This window comes from Podarcis erhardii (genome assembly GCF_964252035.2).
Source record: "Podarcis erhardii genome assembly, chromosome: 4".
NCBI lineage: Eukaryota > Metazoa > Chordata > Lepidosauria > Squamata > Lacertidae > Podarcis > Podarcis erhardii.
The window spans coordinates 86,187,968-86,196,161 of NC_138508.1; the positions used below are offsets into that span (position 1 = coordinate 86,187,968).

Sequence of the window (8,194 nt, forward strand, 5' to 3'; positions counted from 1 at the left end):
GATGAGATGGTTGGATAGTGTTCTTGAAGCTACCAACATGAGTTTGACCAAACTGCGGGAGGCAGTGGAAGACAGGAGTGCCTGGCGTGCTCTGGTCCATGGGGTCACGAAGGGTCGGACACGACTAAACGACTAAACAACAACAAATCCCCCGCCTGCCTTGATGTAAGGATTAGAGGGCTGTGGGGTTCTTATCAAACCCAGAACACTTATTTTAATAAAACTTTCAGATTAATTGACAGAGGTTCATATTTGTAAATTAGTATCCGACCTGTAGAACTTGGAAAAAAAAAAGATTAAATTCATTTACTGCTTTCTGCTTTTTTCTGTCTTTCTGTCTGCCCTGGTTCACGGCAGTGTGCCAAAACAAACACTGAGCTATCAGCTTGGTGCCTTCTTACAGCTCAGCAAGCCCTAAGGCTGACCCTAATAATGAATCTGCTTTTTAATAATCGTATCTTTCCCTTTCCAGTAGATGTAACTGGCCATTCAACACTGCACACCTGGCAGTATGGATAAAAGAGCAAGTCATTTACCTTCATTGTAAATTACTGTGATGGGAGAAAGAATGAATCACCCTTCTTATTTTGATGGCCATTTCTGTGGTTCACTGAACAGCTGCCCTGACATTTTGTCTTCTTGTAATTAATTAATTGTTCTGGACTGGTATCCCATTTCATTCCAATACAGATTTATAAATTATTTGCTGTTAGAAAGTGGTCCTCTTAAAAGTGTGACTTCTGCACACACCCACACTCCATTTTGAAGAGAGAAAATTAAAATATAGAGCCATTTCCCCTGCTCCCTTATTTAAGAAAACCTGGCTAAGCACCACTCAGGGGAAATCATAAATGCCTGCCATTAGAGACAAAGTAAGAAATGGATTTATGAAAGTATGACGGAGCCTCCTGCCATGAGCACTGATCAGGAAAGCTCTGATGTGCATTATGTTTTCAGTTTGTAAATTAAGTATACTTAACATTTATAGACTCTTGACTGCACATGAGACCATTTTATGATTCTTAAGGTGGAATGGTTCCTTGCTGTCCCTCCTGCACTGCTCTGATAAACCAAAACACATTTCTAATAAACAGGCAGAGAGATTAAAAATAAAGCCACTACTTTTTTTTGTAAGGTGCGCTCCAGACTCATTATAAAAGTTTATCGCCCAAGTAAAGCTGCACTCTTAAAACATTTAAAACCTGCTATGTAAGAGAAGCAATAATTCTGCCCTGACATGTCTTGCCCATGGTATCAGTCTGTGATGTACACTGAGAGCTTTATTTTAAGGAAATCAGCACATAAAAAGTGCATTTGTTCTGAGAATTTCTGAGAACTTCAGACTGGAACACAAAACAAACAGCCCATGGGGATGTATACCCATTTAAAAGGCTCAGTGCCTATATGGGCTACAGCCCTGCATGCAGTTAAGACCTCTTATATCCTGTTTATTTCAGTGCAGTTTATAATACAATCCTTTACAGAGTTGCCTGGGAGTACGTTTTGCTCAGTTTGTAGGGACTTTCTTCCAAGCAGACATGTATAGACTCGTACTACTGAGCAACCGACCTTTGTCTATGCATCACTGTTATTGACTTTGTATTGAATTTATGCCCAACAGATCACATATACAGTGGTACCTCGGGTTAAGAACTTAATTCATTCTGTAAAATTTATAATTTATTGCTGGAATGGCATACAAAGGATGAACAAGTTAAATCTGTGATGATAGACTGGGCAAGAGATGTGGGACACGATATAATGTTTGAAGATTAGGAGAGGTTATGGAGGAAAGGGGTCAAGTTCACTGCATGTACGGTGTTAAAGGACAATATTATGAAAATGATGTATTGATGGTACTTAATCCCTGTAAAATTGGCAAAGATATTTCATAATAGTGATAACCTATGTTGGAAATGTAAAGAAAAAGAAGGTACTTTTTATCATATGTGGTGGACCTGCTCCAAGGTGAAAGACTTCTGGGAGAAGATTTATAATGAATTGAAAAAAATGTTGAAATATACATTTATTAAGAAACCAAAGGCTTTTCTTCTTGGAATAACAGGTTTGGAATTGCCCAAGAAAAATGTTAAACTGTTTTTCTATGCCACAACTGCAGCTAGAATTTTGTTAGCTAAGAATTGGAAAACACAAGAAGTCCCAACAGTGGAGGAATGGCAGATGAAGATGATGGATTTTCGGAGCTAGCCGACCTGACTGGAAGAGTCCGTGACCAGAAGGAGGAGGACTACCAGGAGGAATGGATGAAATTCAAAGACTATTTAGTTAAATATGTTAAGATAATTTAATTGGAAAAAATTGCAAACACCAGATAGGCTTAGGATCTAAATATGTAATGTTTGAGAATAACATGTTTAAAGCTAAAATGAAAAGAAAGATAGACGTTAAGTGATTAAGTTAATTTTATGAGAAAATTGGTTTTGGAAAACTGTTACAATGATATACACTGAAATTCAGCCAGGGAGATTTGGGGAAGTCACTTAATAATGTTACTAAGATTGAATTAAGTACAATTAAAATGTTTGTTTGTTTGTTTAATTTTTTTGGAAAATCAATTAAAAAAAATTTGAAGAAAATAACTTAATTCATTTTAGAAGTCTGTTCTTAACCTGAAACCGTTGTTAACCTGAAGCACCACTTTAGCTAATGGGGCCTCCTGCTGCCGCCGCATGATTTCTGTTCTCATCCGCAAGCAAAGTTCTTAACCCAAAGTACTATTTCTGGGTTAGTGGATTCTGTAACCTTAAGAGCCTGTAACCCGAGGTACCACTGTACTCCATCTCTTTGCTAGAGACAACTCCCTTTTTCTGGTACTAGCTCTTAGTAGAATAATGTGCCTATTTTGCAGAAAAACAGAGGTGCCTTTTTAAAATGCCATACATACTGTGTACCTGTATGTTGTTACCATTTTGAGTTAATAGCAGCTGAGGGAATGACAGGATAACAATGCATATGAGGAATACAATACAGGGAACAGTTAGCACCCCACTCTGAACATTGCAGCCCTTAGAGTAATAGAATCACAGTATTGTAGAGTTGGAAGAGATCTCCAAGTGTCATCTAACCCCCTGCAATGTAGGAATCTTTTGCTCAAAGTGGGCTTGAAACCATTGCTCTGAGATTAAGAGCCTCATGCTCTTCCAGCATCCAAAAAACCAAAGTGCTACACCAACAAGTACACCCCTCTGCTGCACCACAAATCCAACTCAGTGGTGTAACGTTGGAAAATGTCGATCACTTCTCCTACATAGGCAGTTATCTTTCCACAAGGGCCAACACTGATGCTGAAATCCAGCATTGCCTGAGCTCTGCGAGTGCAGCTTTCTTCCAGTTGAAGTGGAGAGTGTTTGAGGACCGGGACATCCGCAGGGAAACAAAAATGCTTGCTTAAAAAGCTATTGTACTGCCAACCTTACTATATGCTTGTGAAACATGGACCACTTATAAACGCCATCTCCAACTCCTCCAAAGATTCCATCAATGGTGTCTCTGATAAATTTTACACATCACTTGGGAAGACAGGCGAACTAATATCAGTGTACTGGAAGAAGCTAAGATCACCAGTGTTGAAGCAATGCTTCTTCAACATCAACTTCGTTGGAATGGTCATGTTGTGTGGATGCCTGATTATCGTCTTCCAAAGCAACTGCTCTATTCCGAACTTAAAAATGTAAAGCGGAATGCTGGTGGTCAACAAAAGAGGTTTAACGACTGTCTCAAGGCAAATCTTAAAAAATGTAGTATAAACACTGACAACTGGGAAACACTGGCCTGCGAGTGCTCCAATTGGAGAGCAGCCTTTACCAAAGGTGTCATGGGCTTTGAAGACACTTGAACTCAGGATGCAAGGGAGAAATATGCTAAGAGGAAGGCACGCTTGGCAAATCCACACCGTGATCAACTCCCACCCGGAAATCAATGTCCCCATGGTGGAAGGACGCGTGGATCCAGAATTGGGCTCCACAGTCACTTACGGACTCACTGTTAAAACCATGTTTATGGAAGAAAATCTTACTCGGCTATGCGTGATCGCCAAAGAAGAAGAAGAAGAAGAAGAAGAAGAAGAAGCTCTACAAACACTGAGCCATCCAGCTCTGAGAACCCTCACTGCAGGAAGGGAAGTTACAGGGAATCATGCAGAGGGCCTTCATGGTAGTGGTTCCCACCCTGTGGAATGCCCTCCCGTCTGATGTTAAGGAGATAAAGAACTATACAACTTTTAGAAGACATCTAAAGACAGCCCTGTATTGGGAAGTTTTTCATACTTGATATTTTATTATGTTTTTGTATGTGTTGGAGGCTACCCAGATTGGTTGGGGCAACCCAGCCAAGTAGGTGGGGAATAATAATAATAATAATAATAATAATAATAATAATAATAATACGACCAAGGAAGAATGGCAGACAAAATTAATGGACTATCCTGAAATGGCAAAACATACGGGAATAATTAGAAACCAGGAAGAATAATTTTTTTATAAAGAATGGGGAAAGTATATAATTTGTTTGAATTTTTTTGTAAACAATTAAATTCATTAGCAGGATTGATTTAAAACTTGTAGTTTAACATTTGAACTGAGGAATAGTTAAGAATTTATTAAAAATTGGAATTATAAAGGAGATGCTAGGGAGAAATTATAACATAAGGATCTACAAAAAGGGGGGAGGGAAGTCAAAGGGTAGATATATAGATATATAGATATATAGATATATAGATATATAGATATATAGATATATAGATATATAGATATATAGTATTCTGTTTGATGTTTGTGTTACACACACACACACACACACACACAAATTTCTACCCATGGTTGGGATGGTGAGCAAACAAATAATAATAATAATAATAATAATAATAATAATAGTAGTAGTAGTAGTAGTAGTAATAATACAGGGCTTTTTTCTTCAGCTGGAACTCAGTTCCGGCCATCTCTGGTGGGCACCATTGCCATTATTAGAGAATAAGGGAGGCATTCATGGTGAATTCTGGCACCTCTTTTTCTAGAAAAAGAGCACTGTTACTATAGATAAACCTTTTGCCTAAAGGAAGGTCACACAGTAAATTCATGCATAAGATGACTTTTGGGTTTTCCTAGTTCATATTCTCTTATCGGTTACACCACAGTCTCAGCCTCCAGCAAGGGAAAGTACACAAGGCTGCATGCCTCAGAGGGGTTTTCCACAAAAGCAGTGTGGCAGGAGGAGGGCTATTCCCACAGAGCAGTTTCTCGTGAGCATGGTCAGCCGCAGCAGTGAGACAGCACAACAGAGAGGATGAATGACGCCAGCTTTGTGAAAAGCAGTGAAGAGACGAGGACATTTAGCCCATTTAAGAATTGCTCTCTGTAGCCTTTGAGGAAAACGATGCTATGAGAGCGCATGAGGCCAGGGAACGCTGGGTCTTTGGGGGAGAATGTTTTAAGAGAGAGAGGGGAAAGTAATGTCTCTGTGTGAATGTCTTGGGAAGAGAGAGAGGGAAAAGGAAAGAGATAAGAGATGCTTTTTTTTTTTTAATGCATCCACAGAGGCTAACGTTTTAACAAAAATGTTAATAGGCAATAATCAATAGGATGAAACTTTTCCTCGCTGGGGAAAGCTGCCTCTGTTGCTTTCTGTGAGCTGCACTAGATACTGTCTCGGTAGACATGTTGCTTTTTAACACTTAGGAAGCAGCTAACAGTTTCTAAGTGCTGCACAGACATTAAAAGACAAGACAGGTGCTGTGCTCTTTGCGCTGCTTAGTTAAACTTGTAAGAAGTTCTTCAGGAGACTTAGTTAATCCTACACCATGTGCGAACAATTTTTGGGAACTTGGAAGCTTGTTTCCACTGAAAAATTTGATGACTATATGAAAGAACTTGGTGTGGGCTTTGCCACCAGGAAGGTTGCTGGTGTTGCCAAGCCCAATGTGATCATCAGTTGCAACGGAGATGTTATAACCATCAAAACAAAGAGCAGTTTAAAGAACACTGAGATTTCCTTCAAACTGGGGGAACAGTTTGATGAGACCACAGCAGATGACAGGAAATTACCGGTAAAGAGTGTTGTGACATTAGACAATGGGTCGCTCAGTCAGTTGCAGAAAAGGGATGGCAAAGAGACCACAATAAAAAGAAAAATAGAAGATGGAAAGCTGGTTGTGGAGTGTGAAATGAATAACGTTATCTGCACCAGAGTGTATGAGAAAGCATGATGATAGACTCCTTCCCCTGTGTGGTTAGTGGGACAAAGAATCAGGAGAGTTAGCTGGTTCGGGATGCAGAGCCCCACAAGGCAGTTGCTTTCTCCAAAGAACTGATACGTTATTGATAGAACCGTTCCAAAGAACCTGTATACAGTATTCAACCTAAAAGTATGGTGACTATTCAATAAAGTGCTTAATGATAAAAAAAAAGACAAGACAGTCCCTACCGCCCTCTGCCCACAGGCTCACCATTTAATACAAAGTGGGGGATGCAATGCAGAAGGAAAATCAAAACAAGCCCAGGAGCAGCTCCACCTTCACATTGGTCTCCTGCTTGCCATATGATGCAGTTCCTCAGTCTCGCAGGGTAACTTGCAGTCCATTGCTATTTACTCCAGTTCAGTGGTAAAATGTGGGGTTTCCCACGGAAAGCATTAGGGGAAGAAAACAAAAAACCCGCTTGGACACAGAGCTTTAACATGCAGCCCTGTGCCAAGGTAACGTAGGAGAGGGGGCCCTGAAATAGGTTGTTTTCCGTGAGGCTCACTCCTCCTTCCTTGGGCTTGTCCTCTGCCTGCAAGCCAAATTCTGTATAGCGAATTCCTCCACCACTTCACCACAATACAGTATCGGTAAACTACACGGCACCGTTCTCACCAATAGCCTCTGAATATCTGGGGGTGGAGGGCAAGGTTTCCTAGGCAAATTAAAGCCCCAGCACCTCTTTTTCTTTCTTTCTTTCTTTCTTTCTTTCTTTCTTTCTTTCTGGGACACAGGTGGCGCTGTGGGTTAAACCACAGAGCCTAAGACTTGCCAGTCAGAAGGTTGGTGGTTTGAATCCCCGCGACGGGGTGAGCTCCCGTTGCACGGTCCCTGCTCCTGCCAACCTAGCAGTTTGAAAGCACGTCAAAGTGCAAGTAGATAAATAGGTACCACTCTGGCGGGAAGGTAAGCGGCATTTCCGTGCGCTGCTCTGGTTCGCCAGAAGCAGCTTAGTCATGCTGGCCACATGACCCGGAAGCTGTAAGCCGGCTCCCTCGGCCAGTAAAGCAAGATGAGTGCTGCAACCCCAAAGTCGGCCACAACTGGACCTAATGGTCAGGGGTCCCTTTACCTTTACCTTTACCTCTTTTTCTTATAGAAATTATCCCTGCAATTGTGTCTGTAGACATATGGCCCAGTGAGTCAGTGCATCTGGCTGTTAATAACTAGAAGGCTGTTGGTTCGAGCCTACCTAGGGACAGTTATAGGCAGGATTCCTGTGTTGTCGGATGATAACTAGATGATCCTCGCGGTCCCTTCCAACTGTACAATTCTATGATTTAGGCATTAAATTCAGAAGACTGCTCACTGAAAGACTGGAGCCATACTCCACCAACCAAGGGGAAAAGAAGCCACGAGAAGACTTATCTAAGCTATATTTAGTTCCTCTCTTTATTTCTTCTAAGGCAGGGCTGAGTCACACAGCACTGGGCTTGTGCTGATATAAGGGCTTTTTGTAACCAAGGCGTAGTTTGTCCACAAGCCTGCAACGAGGTTCATGTGATTTCTTCTGTTTATGTCCAGACTGTGGAGCTCCCTGGGTAACCTTGGGGCAGTCACTAGCTCAAAGGTGCCTGATCTCATACGCCGGAGTTGTGAAGAAGAAAAATGCTGTGTGCCTATATGAAACAATACACTACCCTGAGCTCTTTGAGATAAAAATGGGTGGGATATAAATGCAAATCAATCTATCAATCTCGACTTTTCAGTAGGTACTCACATTTGACTATTCCACTCCCTGCCACCCTTTGGGGGCCTCTGTAAAAAATTGTTGGCATGCACTGAAAGAAAACAACACCTAGGATCTATGAAGTTATTACTATTTTAATGCATGTATATAATCAAATGCCATTCTCTCCACAGGTCCTTAAGTTATCCATAGTTGTCCTCAAGGTAAATGAAAAGGTTCTCTTGTGCTGCCGTAGGAATTTGTGAAATGCT

The 8,194-nt window shown here is 41.0% G+C and overlaps 1 pseudogene across 1 annotated transcript; it reads left to right on the top strand.

Moving 5' to 3' along the window:
* The first annotated feature begins 5,730 nt into the window (after nucleotides 1–5,730).
* On the top strand, nucleotides 5,731–6,426 carry LOC309340336 (fatty acid-binding protein, adipocyte pseudogene; annotated as a pseudogene). Its single transcript has one exon. The product of its transcript is annotated as a fatty acid-binding protein, adipocyte pseudogene (transcript).
* The last annotated feature ends 1,768 nt before the right edge of the window (nucleotides 6,427–8,194 follow it).